This window comes from Calypte anna, chromosome 18, assembly GCF_003957555.1.
Source record: "Calypte anna isolate BGI_N300 chromosome 18, bCalAnn1_v1.p, whole genome shotgun sequence".
NCBI lineage: Eukaryota > Metazoa > Chordata > Aves > Apodiformes > Trochilidae > Calypte > Calypte anna.
Genome location: NC_044263.1, coordinates 556,000 through 579,957, shown reverse-complemented (window position 1 = coordinate 579,957; position 23,958 = coordinate 556,000). Strand labels below are relative to the sequence as shown.

Genomic DNA, 23,958 nt, shown 5'->3' with positions numbered 1-23,958 from the left:
CACAGCATTTTCATATAATACTCCATAAAACTGCACAAATTTGCTGGAGCCCAAATCCATCTCATTATGCGGAGTCATTGGAAGGGAAGCTTTTACATTCTGGGCCTCAATGCTCAACTAGGGGATGGTAGAGAAGAAGAGAAAAATAATTAATTAGGTGCTGCTCTGGATCTTTGATCCTGCATCGTCAGGCATGTTAAATAAAATGCCTGGCTCATGAATAAATGCTGCATGGAGCCCTGGTTTTCTGAGCCCACTCAGAACAATTTCAGGGAGTTTTGAAGCGTGTGTGTGGGGAGATCCCTGCCTTTAACCTGTGCCCCAGGAGCAGGGCAGGAAGAGGGAAATGGGGAAGAAGGAGGTTTGGGCATACTTTGGAGGATTCGGGGTTGGTTTTTTTGTGTTGTAGTGGTCAGTTTTTTGGGGGTGTTTTTTTTAATGTGGTGTATGGTTGGACCTGGTGATCTCAAAGGTCCTTTCTGTGATGCTGAGATGGACCTGGGCAGGATGTCTCCTGGGGCAGGAGCAGCAGGTTGCACTGACAACCCATCTGGCATTGTTACAAAAGCAAAGCATAGGTGCTGTGCAGGAATCAGGATGGGATGAGGGAGCACCCAGCTGCCCCAGAGCTCTGCTGAGGTCTTTGCTGTCCTTGTTGCTCCCAGAGATCCTGCCTGGCACATCCGGAGTCCTGACTCTTCCCCTGGGGTGTGAAGTCCCTCAGCCACCCTTCCATCACCCCCGTCCCTTGCATTTCTCCAGTCCATCTCCCAGGGTTTTTAGTTTTTGAGTGATGTGACTTGTGATGTATAAGGACCGGGAATTCAGACACACTGGGGAGGGTCCCGGGGCTGTGCTGGGAATGAGCCTTTGCATGTTTGCCTGTCGCTTGGCCAGAACAGGCAATGAGCCCGGGCAGGGGAGCAGGAAGGCTCAAGGAAGCCTTAGAGCTTTGCTTTATTCACTGGCACCCCCAGGGACCCTGGAGTGGGGAGGAGTCTTGACCCGGGGGCAGAGCTGCAGCGTGAGTTAAAAATGCACCAGCAAAGCAATCCTGCAGAGGAGGAGCTGGCTTCACCTCGAGCTGGTAATTAATCTCCAAGCCAATGAGGATGCTCTCATCTGGTCTTTACTTAATCCATAACCCAGAAATCCTCAAATTATGTCATTTGTTCAATACAGATGAAATTAATTACTCTGGGAAATAGGCAACAAGTTGCATTTCTGATGCCTCTTATGGCGTAATCAAATCTACAAAGTGCTCTCCCTGCCGCCGCAGTGGCAGCAGTGGGATTGCCTGCAGCAGGCACGAAATCCCGAGCAGTGTTTGCTGTGGATCTGGCACGGGGATGGCTCTCACGGAAAGCCAAGGGCTGAGAGAGTCCAGGGAGGCTCTGCTGGGGTGCAGGGCAGGGGCTGAGTGTCTCTCCCTCCGAGCAGAGCCGCCGGAGAGCCCCCACCGAGGGCTTTGCCTGCCACCAGCCACCCTCATTTATTGCCTCTTATTGGGATCATAGTTCAAGCTTGCAGGGGGGGGACCCAGAGGGATGGGTCTCCCCTGCAGCCTCCCCACAGAGCCTGCCCCCTTCCCTGGGACTCTGCAGGATGCATCCCTTCACCTGCTGACTGTCTGGTGAAGGTCTTCATCAGGATGAATCAGAAGAGCTGGGAACAGCAGTGATTTACTCTTTATTGGACTTATTGTGGGGAGGAAGAGACAGCTGGGACGTGAGAGGCTGCAGCAGGGTGGGAATGGGGTGCTGGCTCTACCCCAACACTTCCAAACTCCTCCCAGGGAAAGAGCTGTAGCTTTGGGCCAAGCCCATAATCTCTGCTTCTCCTGAGCTCTTTTCCCATGCTGGGAAAACCCTTGGAGGTTTGTGCTGGAGCTTGTGCAAGGAGAGCTCATGTGCTCCGGCACAGCCAAGGAGCCTGTAGAGACAATTCCCAGAGGCAGGGAGCAAAATGTGCAGTCCCAGAGCGCTCCCTCCTCCCAGCTGCAGAGTGATGCTCCAGCTGATGGTTCCCAGTGTTGGTGGAACACGGCCCCGGCAGCGCTTCGGTTACAGCTTGTGATGGGGGTACAAGCCCCCCGGCTGGGCTGCCCACCTCAGGAGTGGCTGGGGAGCCCCAGCCCATCCTGGTCTGCTGGTTTTGGGAGGGTCAGTTTTCTGGAGGGAAAGCTGTACTGTAAGTGGTTAAGGCTGGTAGCAGCTAACACAGGACTAACAGGTTAAGAGCTGTTGTAGCAAAAAAATCTATACTAGTTGTTTGCTAAAATGGCAGTAATGAATTGCAAAATATGACAAGCTGCTCCAGGCAGCTATACCAAGGCATGTTGGAGCCCTTTGCCCGACTTCTCAGCTTGCCTGGGTCATCAGACACAGCAAAATCTCTTCGGAGAAGATAGAAATGTAATTTCTCTCTGCCCTATCAATTTAAATAAATTAACTATTAGATTAGCTGCACTTAAAACAAAACAAGAAATCAATCCTAGCAGCCTGGGCTGCTGTTGCACTGTGTTTTGCACCACTAAGTCTCCAATTGCCCAAGGTCCTCACTTAAGGAGAGCAGCGTTGGCGAGGGGCTGCTGGTGGGCTGGGGCTGTACTGTGGGGCAGGAGAAGGGGTGTGGGGGGCAGGGATAGAGGCAGGAACCCCCCCTCCCGAGGAGCAGGGGAAAGCAGGAGTCCCCGGGAGAGAAAGCAGGTTTCTGAAGCAGCTTTTCAGACTCTTTCCTTTTGTTTTTCTCCCGCTGGAACTGCCGCCTTGTGCAAACCTGCTTCAGCTCCTCAGATAAATTAGCATCTGGGGGATGTTTTTTCCTCTACATTTTGTGCAGTTGCATAAGAGGGAAGAACAGAGGAGCCCAAGTGGCAGATTGCTTTGTAGAGAGGCATGAAACAGCCGCAGACAGAGCTGCTGTCTGCTGCTAACAGAGCTCAGCAGAGCCTGTGATCTGCGTGTCTCTGGGATCGTGGGCGAGTGTGGGCAGGATGGGAAAACCGGGGGGTATGCAGGGGGCGGGGGCCCTTCCCGACACCGTTGGGGGGGGTCTTCCAGGTCCCCCGGGGTGCAAGGGTTGTCAGTCCCAGCAGGAGCAATCCCCTCGGGTATCCCAGCACTGTCCCTCCCTCCAGGAGCAGGCAGCTGCCCGGCCTTTGTCCGCTGGTCTCTGCTTCTCCTCCAGCTCTCCCGGGAGATGGAGGAGCCTGGGGGTACTCGCATGACAGTGCTGGGGAAGCTGCGGGGGTTCCCAGCGGCGCCATTCCAGCGAGAGGAGGAGGAGGAGGGTGTCGGTATCCACTCAGCTGCCTCCCCCCGACCTCACCCCATCGATTTGTACCGATCCCAGCCCGAGGAGATGTGTGAAGCGATCGATAAACCTGCGGCTCTGCCAGCGGGTGGTGGTGGTGGGAGGCAGGGGATGAAGGTCCGGAGTTTAACCCTTCCTGTCCCCGTTACGGGTCCCACCTCCCCGGGCTCAGGGGATCTTGCTCAGGTCCCGCTGGGCTGTGTGTCCCATGGCTGCTTGGGGACACATGCGTGGCTCCTGAATGTCTCTTGTTCCCCCGACATCCCGGGATGTGCGTTTCCAGCCTTCGCGTTACATCCGGGGGGGTTTTCTTGCCGTCGGGCTCCCCACTCCAGCCTTTCCCGGGATCAGCTCGGCCTACAGCAGGTTCTTCTCTGCCCGTAGTGCTGTTTGCAGCTCCCCTACATTCATCTGCAGGGCTGTTTCATCTTCTAGTGAAACTCCAGGGAAAAGCCGGGGAGGAGGGAGTGAAAAGGAGAAAAAAAGGAACCCCAACTACTCAAAAAGGCTCAAACTGTCAGAGGGTGAAGAAACTTGGGGTAGGAGAAGAGAGGGAAGTGGGGTGCTGGTATGCTTGGCCGGGGCTGGGGCTCTGCTGCCCGGGGAGCTCTCGGCGCTGGGGAGGGAGCCGGGGGGGTGAGAGCTCAGGGGAGCGCTGGGCTCTAAGTGCTTTCACAACCCTTAGCCAGAAGTGGTTTCTTCTGATGCATAAATAATGTAGATAAATAGGATTATTTCACAAAAAGGGAACGGCAAAATAATAAACATCCTCCGAGCAGCAGCGCCCCGGCCAGTGCCTGGAGCAGAGGGGGGGCCGGGCGGGCAGCTCCCCGCAACCGGGAGCGGAGCCGTGTGCGTGTGGGAGCCGCGGAGGCATCACCCGGGGAGGCATCACCTGCTCCGGACGAAGGGAAAAAAAAAAAAAAAAAGAAAAAAAGAAAAAAAGCCTGCTCAGCTCCTCCTCGGCAAGCGGAGAAGCTGAAGCTGCTTTTCAGGACCCGGCCCGACTCTGCGGTTCCTTGTAAGTTCAAAGCCGTGGGGGCCGTGCCGGGTGGGACAGGGGAGCCCAAGGGAAGCTCTGCCGGGGGGGGTCCCCTTCACCATCCCAGAGCCCAGGGGCTGTCCCGTCAGCTCGGTCGGACAGAGCCTTGCTCATAGCAGTGCGTCGGGAGAGGGGAGCGGTGGGGGGAGACCCCTCCACCAGGCAGGAGGAGCCCAGAGTGAAGTTCATGGTGGGGTCTGAGGGTGTCAGAGAGGCTGAAGGTGTCCGAGGGGGGTGAGGCTGTTGCTGGCACGGGAAGTGCTGCTGCTGCTCGTGTGCTGCCCACCTCTGCCGCGTTCTCGTGGGGATGCTGCAGGACCAAAGGCATTGAATCCCTGTAATTTCATTACAGCAACAGAGTCCAAGCCTCTATAGCAGGGGAAAGGCTCTTTAGCTGAATTTACAGGCTGGGATCTGATGGGAAAGGTGACAAAAACTGGTCCCCTCCACATCACTCACCTGAGGCTCTATCAGACTCTATCTATTAAGGAAATTCACACCGATGGAATCGTTTGTAAAGGACCAAAATAAGAGCAAACGCTTGGCCCAGAGGGGAGCAGAGGAGGAATTTAGGCTGCCTCTCATCTTTCATCATTTTCCTTCTCCTGCTCCTCTCTTGGCAGCCCCAGTATTTTGCTTTGTCTCCTTCAGGTGACTAATCATTAGACTAATTAGTTGCTAATCAATGTTTAATTAAAACTTAGCTGTTAATTACTGGAGGTGCTCCTGTAGGTTGGATATTAAATATTATGGAAATATGGTTAAGGGCAGTTAGAAGAAGCCAGCCTCTCCCCCGTGTGCCTTGGCCAGCACCTCCTCCCCTGGGATGCTGCTCTCCCAGCCGAGGGACTGGGGAGGGGAATGGGGGTATGGTGCATCCAGACAGCACAACTGCACCCTGCAGCACCCCCTGCTTACTTGGGGTGGGGGGACAATCACCTAGGACTGGATTGTGGTGCGAGTGGCTCAGGAGCATCCCTGATGCTTTCCTGCAGAGCAGGGAAGAAATTTTTTATTCTGAGGGTGGTGAGACACTGGTCCAGGTTGTCTAGAGAGGTGGTTGGTTGATGCCCCATCCCTGGAAATATTCCATGTCCATTCCACGCTGATCTGCTTGGAGATGTCCCTGCCTACTGCAGGGGGGTTGGACTGGATGGCCTTGAAAGATCTCTTCATCCCAAACCCCTCTCGATTTGGGGTGTTGAAGAACATCCAGGCAGTAGCCAGGAGCAGGGGGGAAGCTCCTGCTCCTGTGTATCCAGCTGTTCCTTTAAACCCTCTGCATGCTGTGGGCAGGCAGCAGGGCAAGTCTCTGGGGATGGAGGCTTCGTTACCCGCCTTGTGCTGCCTGCAAGAGCCTGGAGGTTTTTCCTGCACAATCCATCGAAAAGAGCTGGTTAAACATTCCCCAGTTCTGGGTATGTAGGTCACCCGGTGTGCTGCTGCCCCCAGGTACCGGCTCATCCTGCCCTTGGGGGACCCTGGGTCTGCTCATTAACTCGGGGGCTGCTTCTCCCCCCATCTGTGTCCTTTGGGAGCTGGGCTGGGGGGGCTGTGCCTGCCCGGCAGCAGGGGCTGATCCCCTGGCTCTGGGGTCTTTATGTGGACCTGAAGGACCTTCAGGGCTGAGGGTTCCATGTGGTGTTCAAGGGCCTGGAACCCCTCACGGTTCCATAGAGTGGAGACCTGGGGGAGGGGACAGAGGCAGGTGACCCTCATGGTCCCATCTTGGGGTGGCCCCTCCTCAGTGGCTGTGCTGCTCCGGTGGGGAACAGGCGCTTGCAAGCTCTGTACAGGTGCTAAAGACATGATTTGCATTCTCCCCGCTCTTCCCATTCCTGATTTCACTTTACTTGTCATTTTATGGCTCATTTTAATTTCTTTTGAGCAGACCCATAGGCTAATAAGGTCTAGTGCTGCAGAGGGTCCCGAGGCAGACACTGTGTCTCCATCCATCCAGACAGATGCTGGGAGCACCGATGATGAGCCTGTGTCTGGGTCAAGTGGTGGCACATTCCTGTCACCTGGGGAAGAGCAGTGGCTTCCTCTACAGAAGAGAACTTGGGTGGCTGAACCATGGCTGAGGCACTGGGGCCCATGGGAGAAGCAGCTCCTGGCCCCTGTGCTCAGCCTGTCCCTTGAACCTCCTCTGAAAATGGGCACCTCTTCAAGAGGCCCCCAGTGGGATCCCCATCATCCAGATGATGTTTGCTGCAGGGACAAGTGCTGTGGGGTGAGGTGCAGCCCCAGAGCTCACCCCACAGAGGCACTGGAGAAGCTCAGCCCTCGTTAGGGCCGTGTTCCCATCCTGGGTTGTCCCTGGGATGTCTCTGCCTCCCTCCAGCTGTGTCAAGGACTCACATCACTCCCCACGTTGACTCAGCTCTGCCTGGGTGCAGGCTGGGGGAGGTAAGGGTGCAGAGAGCTCCCATTTGCTTTTTGGCCCTGCATGTGAGTTTTTTAAGAAAAAAAATTGTTTTTTCCCTTGCTAGTTAGAGGCAGATGTAGACAATGGAGCAGGGTTCTGGTGATTTGGGTGGTGACAGCGCAGGGAAAAGGAGCTATGTTTAGAAATAATTGCTTTGTCTTTTGCAGAGGTATTAGTGCTTCCATGCTGGCAGTTACAGGAATTAGCTGAAGGTATTGGTGACATAGATACAGAACCAAAATTGTTACTACTTGTAATCACTTTCATGTGTGAGAGAGAGCGAGAGACATTGTCAGGGCAGAAAGAGGAGAAGGAAACCAGCAGCCAGAAGGGCAGGAGATTTGGGGTTTGCAGTGCTGGGCTGGTACATCTGCAGTCCAGAGAGGTGCTGGTGCTGCCCGTGGCAGCCCCGTGGCTCCTCTGCTCCTCCCAAAAGTGACACTGGCTCTGCCGAGGGTCTGGGACAGGGACACAGAAGCTCCTGCCTTTTAAAAGTGGTTGCTTTGGGGAGGGTAAGCTGGGAAGCAGTGCCAGGGGGATGCCTGGCCAAGCTGAAGGTTTGGAAGCACTAACCCTAACCCTGTGCCTGGATCCTGGTGTGCCCAGCCCCGGGTCCTTTTCAGACAGAGGATTTAAGATGTTGCAAGTTTGGGATTGGGCAGCACCAGGCGAGGCCATGAGCTGCAGGCCCCGGGTGGATACTCCCCAGAGGGAGCGGCTGTGGGTGTGAGCAGAGGGCACTGCCCCTTGGGACTCTGCTCTCCTCGGGATAGCAAAGCTGCTGCTCTGTTGGGAGCACCCCAGGATGCAGCCTGGGCTCCAGCACTGCTCTGTTCTCCCGCTGTTTGTTTCTCTCCGGCTCTGGCAGTGCAGTTCCTGGCAGGTAGGGTCCTCCCCTCTCCCTGCCCATCCCTCAGTGCTGGGTCTGGCTGTGAAATGTAAACTCCAGTGTTGGGAAGGAACCGATCTGTGATGAAACAAGGCCATTCATGCTTTCAGATATTAAATTCCATGCAGAATGTGAAATAATTTCCCCTTCACTGATCCCAGTAAATGTAATTAGCTCTTGTTTCCCCAACAGAGCTGTCTGCCATCCTGAAGCGCTCTGTTTGGAGCAAAGGGTACTTGGTTCCATGTTGACCACATGTGCCATCTTGACCACCATGGCCACAGCTGCTGCCAGTAGCCCTTGGCCCCTTCCTGCTCCCTTCCTTTGGGGTAGGATCCCAGCTTCAGCCGAAGACGAGGGGATGGTGTGGGGAGCCCCTTCCTCTCCGATCCAGCTCCTGGTGGCTTGGCTGAGGGATGCTGTTTGAGGCAGGTTTTGCAGATGAGAGCAGTTCAGCTTTGTCTAAAGATGGCTTAAGCTTGTGTGCCCAGGGAGTGATGGTCTGGGGAAGGGGAAGGACCTACTCCATGTTCAGCAGAGTTTGGGTGACTTGTCCAGGGCCTTTTCTGTGTCCAGTTGAGAGCCAGGTCCTAAGGGGGAAGGGAAGAAAATCACCCACATGCTTGGCTTTCAGCAGTGCTGTTTGCTGAGGGGGATTTGAAGATTTGGGTTGAAGTTTTTTTGGGTGTTTGGTTTTCGTTTTTGAGTTTTCAAACCTCAGAGCAAAGAGGAGGAAAAGAAAAAAAAAAAGATCTTCCTGATGGAAGCAGCTAATAGTGGGTTATAAATGTGTCCCTGGCATGGTTCATTAGCCACTGTGACATATTGAGAGCTATGAGCAGTATGATACCAGCAAATCAATTCAGAATTTAATCTGAAAAAGAACACAGGGAGGTCTGATCATGCAACATGTTACCAAATATTTCTCTCAACTGAAATGGAGCAGCTCTTCTCTCCCGCCGCTGCTGTGCAAAAGTGCAAAATAAATAAGCAAAAAAGGACCTGCTTTACCTATGATTAATTTGCATAATTAGGGCTGTGTGAAAACACTTCACCAAGGTGTAAGGCACACTTTGCTGTGGATGTTTCCACGGACATCTTCCCGGGGTTACTCACTCTCACCCTGTGGCACCTTGCACAGCCTGGGCAGGACAGAGCTTCGTTGGCGTGGGGATTTCAGGCAGTCCAAAAACGGGAGGCAAGAGCCTGGGTGCTGCAGGGTGAAGCTCCTGCCAGCCTTGGCATGTCCTGTCTTGCTGCAGGAGCAAATGCCCTTCCTTGGCAGTGTGTGCTGCCGTGAGGCCCTGCTCCAGCAGCCAGATATGAGCTCAGAGCTCCCAGCCGGCTCTGCTGCGGGCACAGACCTGCAGCTCCGACGCTGGCTCCTCGGAGAGTGGCAGCAACCTGACAGATGAATCCAAGAGCTGCCTTTGTGCAGGGTGTTGTCCAGCTCTGAGCCTCACTAAAACTGCTGAGCTCCTCTCCCGGTGCTGAGGAAATCCCAGAGGTGGGGTCGGCAGAGCCTCTGCTCCTGGGCAGGGACCCAAGGCTGGGCACAGGAATGGTGTCAGGCTCTCTCCCTCCTCCTGGAACAGGGGAAGTATTTGCAAACCCCCCAACAGATACAGTGTTAGATCAAAGAGACGAATGCATTGGCTGTTTGGGAGCACACAGCGCTGCGGGCAGCCCTCACCCCTTCTGCCCCGTAATGGATATCAGATTGTTCTACTGATCCTGGCATTGTGTTAGTAATTGAGTGATGCAATGCAATGTACACTGATTTAATAAGTTTGTTAGTGTAATAGAGGCTCTGGGTTTTGCTGTTAATGTGCAGTGACAATTATGTTTTAGATTTGCTCATTATGTTGCATAACTTCACTATGAACTCAATCGTAAATTATATTTTTAAAAGCATTATTTCAGAGCCCATTACCATGGCTCTGCTTTCCCTCTCTCCAGTGCTGCAGAGTGCTCTGCAGGCTGGGTGTGCTTCTGATGTGTGGTCAGCTCCTCACTGGGTCTCACATACTTGGCTCCAGGTTATTTGGCTCAGGACATCTGGCACTGGCCAAAAAAAAAAAAGAAAAAAAAAAAATCTGGGTCCTGCCATGTCATCCCAACATCTCCATCGCAGCCCCAAGGACAATGCAGGGACCTGGGGTCCTGGCAGTTCTCTGGAGAAAGCTCCAGCTGGCACCATGTCCTGGGTGCTGACCATGCTACCACCATCCCCTTTATGGGCCCCTTAAGGGCTGGACCTCTTTTTGGCACCTCGAGTTCCAGAGTCTCCAAGTGGTTGTGGAGGACCTGAGAGGGCTGCAGCCTCGTCTCCTGTGTCTTCCCTGTACTGATGGCACCCGTTGCCTTGCAGAGGGAATTTCTGCTGATCTGGGACTGGCTGCCTGGCATTGTCCATACTGGGGCTCTGCAGGACTAACAGGCACAAGGAACTCAGCCCTGGGGACTAAGAGGACTCCCAGGGGCTGGGAGTTCACTGAGTCCCATTTTTACAGCACCTGCTTTCAGGATAAACCCAAGAAATGGCTGCAACAAGTCTTGCCATCTCTACAGTCCAGCCTCAGTTAGGAGACGAAAAACCTCCTCATTGTTAAGGGTAAAACCAAAAAAGCAGCAGTAATTTAGCAATTCTGACTGCCTCCAAACAAAGCCTAGAATGGCAAATAGACTGTGAAATAAGCAATGAAAAAACAAGAAAAAACATTTTTTTTTGCAGATTAATCCTTGTTCCCTCTGGCTCACGTCATGGCCTTGCTGACAGGCAGGGGTCTGGTGATTTGTGCTTTTTCTTTCTCTTCCCTCCCCTGTCTCTCTCACTCATTCTCTGCTGTTATCCCCCCTCTGCTACAGAGGAGTCTGCTACTCCTCCTCCTCTCCCATGCCGGGTTCGGCTGCTCGCCCTCCTGGCAGCCCCTGGGTATGTTCCCCCGGTGGGTTCCTCTCTCGGTGTTTCCTTGCGCACTGCTCGGCTCAGGCCTTTTCCTTCTCCTTTTCCTTCTGGGCAGCGCGGGGTTGCCTAGCAATCCCTCCCATCTCTCCCTCCCCTCCGCACACCTCCCGGCTTGCAAGGCTGCACCTCCGGAGCGGGTACCGGTTTGCATTTCTAGGAACAGATGTCAACAGGGACCCGGCTGGAAGGCTTGAAATGCAGAGAAGATTTTTGCAGAGCTTAAGCTCTCCCGTGTTCCCGGTTTCCTCGTTCTCCAAATCTGCTGCCTAAAGCATCTTCAGCCTCAATGAACCGTGAGAAAACAGCACAGCGGGGCATAGCAAGGAGCCATCCTGGCTGCGCGCTGCCTTTGTCTGGCAGGTCGTGAGAACAAGGGCTGCAGCCGCGCTGACAGGGCGGCGAGGCTCGGGCTCGGGCGCTTGCTGCATCCCAGAGGGCTAAAAATATAGACGTTTATCATACAAAATGGATGTTGGGATATCTGAGGTGCATTCGGTGCGTTTTGCAGCCCTCATCCCCGTTATGGATCAACCCCGATGATTTTTCTCCCGAATGCTTCTCGAAGGCCCCGGGGAGGAAAGGAAAGGAAAGCTGCGTGAGGAGGGGCCGGGGGCGGGGGGAGCGGTGCCTGTTTGCAGGGCAGTGAGAAGATCTCCTAGATGGCCCCTATGGTAAATTCATGGGGACTAAACACTGGCCTAAGCAGACCGCGGGTATTCCAGGTAGTTCTCAGGAAACGCAACTTATGGAGGGGTCACCACGGGCTGAACTGTTTGGAACCACGAGCAGAGATCAGTTTAGCCCGAAAAAAGCGCTGAGCCCCATCCAGTAACTCCGGCGGATCTGTAAGGAGCCATTTGCTGCTGCTGCTGTGCTGTGTAACATCCCCCGGGCTGGGGAGGGGGCTCAGGGGGAGCTCAGGCTTGCCCGTCCACAGCTTGGCACAAAGGGTCCGCGCTGCCGGGGCAGCCCCCGCCCGTGGGTGTTTCAGTGCGATGGCACCTAACGCAGCGAGCCAAGAGAAAGGGCCGAGCAGGACCCCTGCCAGCCTGTGGGCTGCAAACTCTGCCAATGCAGGTCTGCTCCGTGCTCAGCCGCTGCCCGGGGGGGAGGTAAACAGCAGGGGAAAGGGGGGAGAGCCGGGAACGCCAGAGACTTGCTCTTGCATAACGCTCGAGGAAGGACTAGTGCTTCCAGCCGCTGTGGGAACGCCCGGATTGCTGCCCAGAGATCCTTAAATTAGATTTAAAGAGAAGGAAGGGTGAGGGGCTGAGACATGCACAGAGCTTGAGTGTATCAGGGTCGCTGCGAACCTGCATCCCGAGGGTTCCCTGCGCAGCCTTAAGCCTTTCCCACGTTTGCAACGAGGAACGGAAACCTCCTGCCCTAGGGCTCAAGTGAGCCTGGGCATCCATCCCACCCGGGCCTGGGCATTCCCTGGGGCTTGCACATCCCACCCGGGCATCCCAGTGGGGCTTGGGCATCCCACCACCCACCCCCGTGCATCCTGCTCTGCAGTAGCATCAGTGGCCTGCTCGGGGTGGGGGGTCCGCTAGGGTGGGGAGGGGTCTCGTCCTTGCCCTTCCGCGGGTCTGCACGGGCTGAACAGAGGGGAAAAAGGAGAGAAGCCCTTGGGGGGGAGCTGCTCGACCCCCCTCAGAGCCGCAGCGGGCTCAGCCCCCTCCTCGTGCGGTAACGTTCATTTTGGGGAGAGAAACGAGGAGGGCAAAGCCGCCTCTTTGTCCGGACGGGAGGTGGGGGCGTGCGCTGGGCCCCCTCTCCGAGCGCGCTGCCGGAACGGGGGGTGCGATCCGGTCTCGGGTGCAACCCCCGCCCCTGACCACTGGAGGGAGGGGGCTGCAGGGGGAGGGGATCCCGGGCGGGGGGCGGCACTGGCGGGGCGGGGCGGGGGCGGCCGCACGTGCCCCCCCGCAGTGTTCGGCGGTGGCGGCGGGGGGCGGGAGCGCGCGCTCGCTCGGAGGCTCCGGGGGCGGCGGCGCGGGCGCAGCCGCGTGTGAGGCTGCCCGGTAAAGCGAGAGCGTGCCCGGTGAGCTCGGCCCGGCCCGGTAGAGCCCCGGCTCCGGTGGCCACTGTTCGGGAGATGCCGTTCGGCGGACGGGAACCCGCGGCTGCCCTTCGCCTCCGCTGCGGCGGTGGGGACCTCTGAGCGTGTGAGTCACCGGGGGCGGCGACACCGCGGCATTCCTACAGCCCACCCCCCCCAACTCACCGGCCGTGGCACCGGCAAGGGGAGCAGGGAGGCTGCGGGGGGGGGGCTCTTCCCGGTCCTACTCCGGGGTCTCAGTGGGAGGGAGCGGCGACGTTCCGCCGGGGCGAGCCTGGAGGGGGGATCCACCGGGAGCGGAGACCGCGAGGGGGACTCAGTGCACCGGGAGGCCCAGCTTCCCGGGGGAAGTGGGCGCGGGGTGAGCCGGGATGGCAGCGTCCTCTCCCCTGAGCTCTGGGATGGAGTTTCGGTTCCGCCAAGGGGAGCCTGATCCTGGGTCCGGTAACGGAGCCTGCCCGGTAACCGCGTCTGGAGGCAGCAGCGTTTGATTTGCTTGCGAAGGGATCCTGGCACAACTTCTCATTAAGTTTGCGTTATAGGATCTTAACGGATGTCTTAATTAGGTGCTGTTGCTAGCAGGAATGTTACGCTAATTAAAATCACACCCTCCAGGTGAAGGTAAATTGTAAGAAAAAAGTTGGCCGGGGTGGAGTCTGGATTAATGGAGTGGAGGAGGAGGATAATGGTGATGATGATGAGGAGGAGGCTAAGGCTCGGCTCTGCTCTGCTCGGGCCGGCCTCGGGGAGCGGGTGATGCTGCGAGGGGAGAGCACGGCCCCGCTGCCACCGGGCAGAGCCGGGCACCTTCCCGGGGGCTTTTCCTCTCCAGAATTCCTGCCTGCCTTTAGGAATTTCATCGCAGGACGCTGTGCCGGTGCGTTAAGGGCTACTGCGTGGGGAGGGCGGGATGGATGCATGGAAGGGGCCTTCGGGAGCCACTTCGGTTATTCGCGCCGCGGGTGGCATTGTCCCACGCTGTCCCCCGTGCTCCGCGTCCCCTCCAGCGCTCGGAGGCAAGTGCCTGGAGTGCGCAAACGTGGTGCAGGGGCCCGGGGGTGCTGAGCAGGCGCAGCGTGGGGACAGGCAGCGGTCTGGCAGGGCCCAGGGGGCGAGGAGCATCCCAGCCCCTGCCTGGGGAGTGCTGGGCGGGCTCGGTTGTGCGTGCGCAGGGGGAGGGATGGGGGGAGCCGGGAAGCAGAGGGATTTCTCGGCTTCTCACTCTAGTGAGCATGACATTAACAACGCCGGCTATTTTCGGTTGCCTTTCATGAAGGTTTGGGACTCGCTGGCTGCCTCCGCGGGAGCCTGGCCTGGGGCAGGGTGGCTTCTGCCGCCGGTTTCTGTCCTGGGGGTCACTGCGGGAGGTTGTGAGGTTGTGGAAGACCTTGCCGTTTTTTCCACTAATTCTGCCCGGTTCTCCGGGGTGTCTGGGGCTCATGGTTCGTCCCGCAGAGCTCCCTCTGTGAATTCCTTTGCCCTGGTGTTGTTTGCATTCCAGCAGTGCCCAAAGGCTGGAGCCGGGCTGGAGGCCTTTGCTGTGCTGGGTGCTGAGGAAGGCAGAAGGCAGCTTCTTCCTCAAAGAGCTTCCTGCTTGCAGGCTAAAATGGTTGAGGCGTGATAAAGCTGCACAAAGCAAGAAATGAAAGCTATTTTTTTCTGGATAATAGATGGAGAAAGAGCCTGGAGCTGATAATTTCTGTGGAGAGATGATTGCAGCATGTTGGGGCTGGCAGGGCTGCCCATATCTGGCCAGTCCTTGAGAACTTGTAATTGGCTTCGAGGAGCTGAGGTGAGGCTTTGTGGGATATTTCACAGAAAATACAGGGGGCTTGGGGTTTTTTTTTCTTATTTTTTCCCCCTGCTTCTCCTTTTGAAGTGAACTGTGAGGTTGTGCAGCACCACAGAAAGCCTTGGCACAAGGGCACACAGATGCCCTGCTGCAGTGTTAGGTAAACCTTGGCCATGGTTAAGGTGTTTGCTTTTGGGGCATGGCTGTGGGGTCATCTCACAGGGACGGAGATGTTCTGTAGCAAGCTGAGGAGGTGGTTGTGGAGCACTGGTGATGAGAGGCCTGGATATAGCAGGCCAGCTGGCTCGTGAGCTGCTGTGGCCAGAAGCCCAACCCCACGTACCTAACAGAGGGGCAGAGGATCCAGGATGGGACTGGGAAACCCCCAGCACAGCAGTCGTGACTCTTGCTCATTCCTGGCAGTTTAGGAACTGGAGGCATGGAAGGAGCCATCACTGACCAGAATCTCCTGTGGGAGCCCCCTTGTCATGAGGCAGTGCTGGCAGGCCCATGAGGCTGGGGTCTCTCATGGCCACAGCAGTTCTTGGCCACAGGTGCTGTAACCTCCATCCCTTCCTGCTGCTTCTAAGGACAAAGGGAAGCTGTCCATGCTGATGGGTTTGGGTGTTTTGGGATGCTGAGCCTTGCTCCTTGTAATGCTGCCTCTGGACAAGAAGCTCCTCCAGCATTGCCAGGGCTGCAGCCGTCCCCTCAAGCTGCTGCTGGTGCTTTTCCTCCCTGTCCTTTCAGCCACAATGCCCGAGAGGGATTCCCAGCTCTTCCCAGCCACTGGAAATGCAGGAGTGGGGTAGGAGCACACGCTGGCTGGGCTGTAGTGTTTGGAGGGGGACACAAGTGTCCCCACCAGGCTCACGTCTCAAGCAGCTCATCCAGCACAGACAGTGTTTGCTCATTCTGTCTATAAATGAAAGTTTTTAAGTGTGTGCATTTACTAAATTACTTTTTCGTCACAATTTTTCAAATGGATCAGCTGACAGTAGATAAATGCCTCTGAAGGTTATTGAGATAATAAAAGGCATGAGGGAAGTTCCTTAATTTATTTGAGTTCTCTTTTAATTTACAGTCATATGGGGTGAGAGTACACTGAATAATTAGTTCCTGTGAATGATTTGCTCTTTTCAGACAACTGTGGAGAAGGAAGGGGAGCCCGTGGTGAGGTGCGAAGCTGAGCTCAGTGGAGGGGGGTTGAGCTGGAGGTGGTTTGGCTGTGGTGCAGCCAGAGCTCCTTAAGCATCTCCCCAGCCTGCAGAGGTACCAGGGAGGGGCAGGTTTATTGGCAGCATCTCTCCCTTTTTGCACATCTGGAATAAGAAACTACAGGAGAACGAGGTGCCTTTCCTGAGGCTCCAAGGGAGTTGGTGCTCAGCTGGTTTGGAAGGTGACCTGCAGAGCAGTTTGCTTTCCCATGGCTCTTGAGGTCTTTTCCTCATCAGTGATGAGTACAATGGAGTGGAAAAGAGATGTATTTTCCAGCCTGTGAGCTGACAAACCTCCACAGATCAGCCCAGAGTCCCTGGCGACCCTCTGCCCTCCCCAGCTCTTTCCTGTCGCAGCTGCTCTGGGGGGATTCACAGCTTCTGGGACCCTCAGGGAGCCCCTGCAGCCAGACAGCACCCAGAGCTTGGGTGCCTTCTCCCCCCCAGGTTGTTGCTGCTCCCCTGGCTGGGCTGGGTGCTCGGGGCTGCCAGGAGCAGCTGCTTTTCCCTCTCTGGTCCTTTGCAGTGCGGTTCAGTCAGCGATGTTCCAGGGCTTTCTGCTGGAATTGTCTGAGGTATTTTGGGATGTGTGTTGTTGCAAATTAATTGACAGGCTGAGATACTAGATGAGGAAGCAAAATTTTCTTCTCTGTTATTTCATTAGTTATTGAGATTAATTTTTTTTTTGGAAACTTTATTTTTAATAAACCAATCTCAAGCCTGCTCTCTGCCTTTGCTCAGCCCGCACGCGGCTGCTCCAGTCATCATTGTGTCTTCCAGACTAGACAAGATTGAATTTCTAATGGGTAGAAATGAGCACACAAGTGCGGGATGCCTTTTTATGTTTCATTATCCAGCAGGTACATGTTCCCCCCCCCCCAGCTTCCCTCCCCCTCACTCATCTTGCCAGTGGCTTGGGTGGCCTTCAGCCCATTCCCAGGTGGGATGGAGTCTGCAGTGGGGCCCTCCTGGCTGCACATCTCTGCCCAGGCAGAAAAAACATGGAATTTCAATATATGAGGGCCTGAACTCACTGGGGTTGGAGTGGGACAGCTGTGGGCAGTCTGGGTGGGTTGGAGATTTCTTGGCTCTGTCTCTTGCTTGGGTTCTCTCCTGAGCTGGTGAGTGGGGCACGTGCCTGGCGGGGTTATTGAACCAGGGGAAGTCATTGCAACCAGAATTTATGGAAGTGATAAAACAACTTTTGACAACAGGCTCACCTCCTCCATGGCCGGGGGAGAATATTTTCCTCTTGTCGGATCGATAAACAATTAATTCTAAAGCAGGGAGCTGGAGAAAAAGGGAGAGTTTTCCAGATTTCTGAACTCTTAATCAAGCTCTGGGTAAAACACAGATCTGAGAAGCTGAGACCTGCTGATAAAATCTCGACCTTGATAACTGGTTCTTCAGTTCCTGGACTGCAGCTTATCCTTCCTTTGCTGAATAAATCCACTTTTAAATATAGAACTTGTTCTTAGATATTTATGCTTCCAATGTGTTTAATGTAGCTTTGCTTAATAATCTGCTTCAAAATGCTGAGTTTCCCTCCACATTTTAATTGAATTATAATTTCCATTCAGAATCAGCTTAAAATAAATGAGTTCAAAAACATAGTAAATAATACATATAATTCACTTAGTCTTAACATAATCTGTGAAAATAAGGAACCCAAATCACCATTTAACCTGCACATGGGGCAGCCTTCTCTGTAGCAGAACTCCTGGCATCCTCATCTGCAATGTGATGTTGTTGTTGTAAATTGTCCAGTAACAATAAAAAATTAATTTTAAGCCTGTAACCAGAGTCAGGATGGAAACAGGATAACGTGTGATCCATTCCCAGCACTGTGCTGGGGAATTTGGGTTTGCATTCCTGTCTGGACTTGGGCAGTGCTCAGTGCCTTTTTCTTAGGGAGTGGTGGCAGTCCTGGTGTCCAATGTCTGCAGGTTTGGGTCACCAGCAGTGCTGAGCAGACCTCTTGGCTTTGGCAGAACCTCCCTCAGACACCTTTGCTGTGGCTGATGGAAACAGTGGATTTCAGTGAAACTTCTCCAAAGAGCTTTTGGTGATGGGTCAGGGGCTTCGGGGTGTCTGTTTGTGGGCTGGGAAGGTCTGTTCACTCTCCAGGAGTTTCTGGGGTTGTTTGAGAGGCTGTTTTGTAGGAGAGAAATAAATAAATAAATAAATAAATGCTTAGGGGTGTCTCACAGCTTGTGGTTTGGTTTCTGGGCAGGGAAGGAGTTTCTGCTGTAGCACCAAACTGGTGTGAGCTGCTGGTGGAACTGGGCACAAGCGCTGCTTTCAGCTGTGTTCAGGGCCCTAAGGTGACCCCAAGGGTGGGATGTCACAGCCCTGGTGCTGGAGCCCCCCCAGGCAGGTGTGAGGAGGGGGCTGCGGGGCTCTGTGCATCTCTGGGTGTTGATGTGTGTCCGAGGGGCTCTGCAGGCAGCGCTGCGGCAGCCGAGCTGCTGTCGGGGCCATGGGATGCTCCGCTGCCATCCTCAGGCTCTGGAGAATCCTGCCGCGGCAGGAGGACGTGCTGGCAGTGTCCCAGGGCTGCCACCAAAACGTTGGGGCTCTCCTGGGGCCCCCCATGGCAGAGCAGGGCTGGGGGTGGGGTGCAGGAGCCCCCGGAGCAGTGAGCAGGCTGGCATTGCTCGGGGGAGCTGGATCTGCCTGGGAAGGTGCTTTATGGAATATGCAAATCTGGGTATGGAGAGCGGCCTAAATAATTATCCACAGAGCCAGATTTTTTTAAAAATAAAGCTATCTACAGTATATTGCAGAAGTAATTAGGAATCCTGAGCTAGCTGTATCTCGATCTTTATAGCAACATAGCTGATAAAGCATGATTCAGGGACCTCGTTATCTTTTTTTAAAGAAGTTTTTATTTAACTTCCGTGAAGTTGCCATGGTTACTCCTGTGCATGGCTTCCCTGCCTCTCTTGCCTTAAGTGCAGCTGCTAGTGCTGAGAATTAAAACATCTCCATTTGGAGCAGGCTTGTCCCCCCCCCCATTTTCGCCCCCCACCCCATAATCCTGGCTGTGCTCTGCTGGGGGGAGAGGCTGCGCTTCAGGAGCCTCATCCTTTGCTGACCCTGGCTCTTCCAGCTCTTCCTTTGCAGCTCCTGTGCTTGAGCTGTTTGGTTTAGTAAAGCTCATGCTGAGCAACCACCCCAGCGGGAAGAGTTGGAAAGGGTGGGTTTGGGAAAGAGACCTCGGGGAGCTCAGCAGCCTCTGCCCTGTAGGTGGAACAGGACCTGTCCGGATCTGTGGCCTCCAGAACCAGCCCTGGGGCTCTGGCTCCTTGTTTAGGATGGTGAAAACCTGGCTGCTAGGGAGCTGTTCCCTGCCCTCTCACCAGCACTGGTGCTGGAGCCTCCCATGTTGGGGTTTGACTCCATGGCGTGGAGGACACAGGTGGCTTTGTGCTGGTGTGACTCTGGTCACCTCCTGGACTTGTCCTGATCTGATGGAAGAGGAAAGTAGCAAGAGGGGCTGGGATGAGGGACCAGTGGCCTGGGGGCCCTGCTTGCTCTGCTTTTGGGCTAACAGGGCTGGGTTGTCTGGGAGCTGCTGGGGGTCTAATGAGCCCCAAAGGAGCCCTTGCCTCATCCTGCACCAGGAGGCTGCAGGTGCAGGCACAGGGAGCTGAGGTGGGGTGTCAGACCAGCCCATTCCCATGGCAGTGGCCATGACATAGGACAGTAATAGGAGATGCTTTATGGTAACACCTCTCGAGCCAGGCAAACCTAAGAAAGCAGGGTTCTGAGGAGACAGCAACCCCTTTGGCTGGCCGTGGGGAGGGATGCCAGAGGATGGGCAACCTCCAGAGGGGAGAATCGATATTGGAGTGGTGGGGTGGGATAGGAAGGAGAAGCCATGCCTCCACCACAAGCAAAAGGCTTTGGTTTCTGCTGGCAGGGGCAGCTGGGTCTTGCGGGTGCTTGGCTCTGCCCTTCCCATCCCCTGTGCTGCTTCCTGTCCCCGCGGTGCCAGCCAGGTACTGAGCAGCCCTGGTGATCCCGGCCATCTGTCCAGGGCAGGGCTGAACCCTGTCCTCATTCTGTCTGTCAAAGTTTTGTCAAGCTTCCCCTCCTGCTCCTCTCGGCGGTTTTAAGCAGTGGAGGGTGGGAGGGTGCGTGGGAGGTGAAGCTGCACCAGAAATAATTCTGCGCGTTGGGGGGTGCGAGCGGCGCGGGGGGAAGGCATCTCTCCCCAGCAGCCCCGCTGCTGCCCTGTGGCTGTTTGCCCTGTTCACCGAGTCCCCCGGATGAAGTGAGCAGCTTTTATTTGTTTATCTCCCCTTTCTTCCTCCCTCTCTTTCTTTATTTCTCTTTTCCCTTCTCCGTTTTCTTTCCCGATGAAAGATTTTCTTGCAGTGTCAAGGCAATGTGACCTGGTTCCGTAATAAAGAGGAGGCTTATTAGAATTAAAGCCCAACAGTGTTAAAAAAGCAATCTTGGCAAGATTGAGGCCATGGGGGAATTGTAAATTCTCAGCAAAGACCTCATTTAAAGACAGGGATGAAAACACATGCGCACACACGTACCGAAGCCTTGCACCTCGTGGAGAATTTGTGGGAGGGTGCTCGGTACCTGGGATCATCCTGTGAGGTGGTTCGGTGCCTTCGTGGATGTACTTGCTCCATGGCCAGGGGGGAGCTCTGTGAATATCCCTTGGGTTTGTTTTCCTTGTTCCTCTGGGGACACCCTCCCCGCAGCCCTGCTCATCCCTTCCCGGTGTGGCTGCCCACCCAGCGCGGTGATGGCAGCAATGACAGCCAGCGCTGGCACAGCCGGTGACTCAGCCTGCCCGGGCTCCCTGGCTCCCTGCCAGCCCCGGGGGGTGCGGGGCTCCCCTCCCTGCTCCCCTCAGAAGTTTCCCTCGGGGTGCAGTGGGCACTGGGACCATCAGGGAGTGGCAGGACAGGGTGTCCCTTGCTGGGGACAAGGTGTGCCGGCTCTGTGTCCCTCTGCCCCAACTGCTCTCCATGCTTCTTAGCGAGGTTTGCAGGGCAGGCAGCTGCCCGGGGTGTGGCTCATCCTTCTCTGAGCACATTCCCCTCCCAATCTGCCTCTTTGGGAGTGCAGGTGGGAATTCTCACCTGAGCCTGCTGCAGTGCCTGGGGAGAGCGGCTGTGGTGGGAAGCAGGTGACGGGAACCTCACCATCCCCCAGCAGCTCCCCTCTCCCCTCCTGCTGTTTTTTCCCCTGGGATGGCTGCAGGGGGAACTGCTGCGGGCAGTCAGTGTGAAGCAGGCGGAGGATCCGTCGCGAAGGCCCAGAGCTCCTGCTGCCCGTAGAGCAGCAGGTCCTGCTGTTCCCCACGGTGGTCTGTTGTCATGATTTGCTGTTATCTGTGTAATTAGAAAGTGAGCTCTCCTGCGGGGCGCTCGGTTCTGCACACACCGTGGTGCTGTGGAGATCTGAAGCCAGAAAAAAGGGGGGGCTGATGTGTGGGGATCATGGGGACTCGTGTAGATCCCATGGCATGAGGAGGAGCTGCCCAGCACTGGTCTGGGGGGCTGCAGGCAGCTGAGGGTGCTCAGGCTCCTGCTCAGTTACCCTGGGGTCAGTGGGGGGGTCTTGGTGAAGAGGACACTTAGAGCTGGAGGAGCCCCATGGTCTGAGCCTGGTTCAGAGGGCTCTGGATTCCGCTCCATGAGGAACAGGCCAGCTGGGCACTGTGTTTTGATCCTGGACATAATGAGGATCTCTGCAGAGCGTGTGGCCTTGTGAGGGTTTTGCTCTTCCCTGCAGTGTCCGAATCTGATGGGTGCTTCATGGGCAAGATCTTGTTGCAGCCTTCAAAGTCTGTAGATATTCTGTTGCTCCTGTGACTGCTCCGTGCTGGGGAGCCATGGATGTATGGGGATGCTTCTGACTGTCCCAGCTCAGGGTTGAGTACAGCTCTTTCCTACTGCTGTAGCCCTCATGCAATGTCTCGAGTGTCTGGAGCTGTATCTGTCCTGGGATGTGACTTAGCATTTGTGTGTCTGGTGGGGTTTGGGCAGATGGGGTTTATGGGCATCCTGGTCCTCTCTGGATCTGCTGCAAAGATGCTGAGGAGCAGCCCAGGAGTTGCAGTCCTGAGGGGGTTCAAGCAGAGCCCTTATGCTCACAGGATGCTGGAGCAGGTTGATATGAAGTGGGTGATGGGTACACACACACACACACCCCCGTAGGTCTGAACCTGTCCAGTGCTGGGATCCCATCCACTCCTTCAGCCTCGGCTGGGCTTTTTCCAGCTGTGTCTGCTGGTGGAGACTCCCTGATGGGTGCTGGAGTTCCTCTTCATCCAGATCTCTGTGTCCATCCCCCTATGTGGCACCGTGGCAGGGGCTCTGTCTGCAATGTGTCCCCCACTTCCACACCCTGTGGTGGTGGGAGCAGAGCATCTCCCTGGGCCAACAGCTGTGCTCACCGGGCATCCTCCTCCTCCTCACCTCAGTGGTGAAAGGCTCAGTCCTGGGAATGGGATGGAAATGGGGCAGTGGGCTGAGGTGGCTGTGTGTGGCTCTGTGGGCTGTGTGGCTGTGGAGCCTGCAGCAGCTGAGCTGAGCTGGTGGGGTTGGTGTGCTGCCTGCACCCAGCCTGCACCCTGTGGCTGCAGTGGGGAGATGCTCATGGGCTGGTGGAGAGGAGAAACCTGTTTTGGACTTGCCAAGCGGAAGGCTTATCTTCCCTTTTGTTTGTACTTTTATTTAGTTATTTATTTATTTGTTTTTTTAATCTCGGAGTGCTTCGTTTTCCAGAAGCTGTCATTTTCCATCAGCCTCTCAGTGAGGTACATCCATTCCCACTGCCAAAATCTCCATATCAAACACTTGTAACACACTGCTGAACTGACAGCCCTTCCTGCCCGCGCTCCCTGCCTGTACAAAGGGATGCTGTGTGGGGAGGGATATAAATACACGCACTGCTCTCTGCCGTGCTCTCCCCGGCTCTCTCGCTGCCCGGATAAAATTTTTCCGCAGCCTCGGCACAGGCGCCCACGGCCCCCCCTGGCTGCACCAAGGCGCTGGTGGCGGGATGCAGGCAGGATGCTCCTGCCTGTTTGGTGAGGGGCTGAGGGAGGGGACCAGGGCAGCAGAAGGGAGGAAACAGAACTGAGCTGGAGGGGAAGGAGCTCCTCTGTTCCAGCAAAGCACCTGAGTTTGCTTTGTTGGTTTTTTTTTTGGTTTTTTTTTTTTTAATATAAAAATTAAAAAAAATACTTCCTGGGAAGGCCACCGTCCTGGGAGCCTGGCCCAAGGCTGGTGCTGTGCTGTTAACTCTTTGTCTCAAATCCCTGTTTCCTGGGAATGTGGGGACATTCCCAATGTCTGAGCAATCTGACTGCTTTCTTAAAAAGAAAAAAAAAATTTCTTCTGAATGAAATTCAAACCCAACCCCAAATCTCTATTTTTTCACAAAGGAAAAGGAAGGAAATGTGAAATTCTCTTCCCATCCCCCTGAGTCTATCAGTCTTGCAGCTGATGAGCATAACCACTCCTGCTCCTCCTGGCATTGCCTCCCTCCACTTCCATAAGAAGTCACTGCTGGTGTTGCAGCCATGTGCTGCTGGGCTGTTCCCCAGGAGTGGACGTGGTTGTCCAGGGAAGCAGTAGAGTGCTGGAGCAGATCACACGGGAGCTCCTGTGGTCTCTTACCCCCTCCTGGGAGCAAACCAGGAGCAGGACTGTGCTGGGCTCTGTGGTTTGTGCTCGCTGCCTTCGTGGCTCCGTTGGCTTTTCCCTCAAACCCTGTCGCTGGGCTCCTGGTGTGGTGCTGTGCTGGGAGGGTTCTGCTGCTCCTACAGGTGGGAGCCTTGACGTGGGACATATGAGAGTTATTTTTTTTAATGTGATACCGTTAAAATGGTTTTTAATTGAGTTCGTTTCTGCAAGTTCGATGATAAATTTTTAAGCACCTCAACATGGAGAGGCAGGGCTGTGCTCAGCTCTTCTGCTTCTTGCATGAGAAGTGCCAGGACATGCAATGTTTCTGTCCTGATGCTGTCTCCATCCGGGGTCCTCTGACCCCAGCTGAGGGGCAGCTTGGCACATGTATGGGTGTGTGTGTCCCCCAAGCTCCTGTCCCGTCAGTTCTGCTGCTTGGGCTGGTGCTGCTGAGGGATGCACTGGGTTTGTGCTGGCTCCCAGCTGGGGGGTGTGTGGGGACCCACATGGAGCAGTGGGAGGGAAGGCTCTGCTCTGCCTTGCTCCTTCCAGCCACCATGAATCAGCCTTTCCCAAGG

At 55.3% G+C, this 23,958-nt stretch overlaps 2 protein-coding genes across 3 annotated transcripts in view; one reads left to right on the top strand and one right to left on the bottom strand.

The window, feature by feature from the left end:
- Positions 1-23,958, bottom strand: part of ENPP7 (ectonucleotide pyrophosphatase/phosphodiesterase 7) — a 94,198-nt gene that overhangs the window by 15,705 nt on the left and 54,535 nt on the right. The window lies entirely within an intron of this gene.
- The window catches only part of RBFOX3 (RNA binding fox-1 homolog 3), a 103,175-nt gene continuing 91,912 nt past the window's right edge, over positions 12,696-23,958 (top strand). For both annotated transcript variants that reach the window (XM_030461728.1, XM_030461727.1), the window contains exon 1: positions 12,696-12,813. The gene's annotated coding sequence lies outside the window, so the exon portion shown is untranslated. The remainder of the gene's footprint in view (positions 12,814-23,958) is intronic.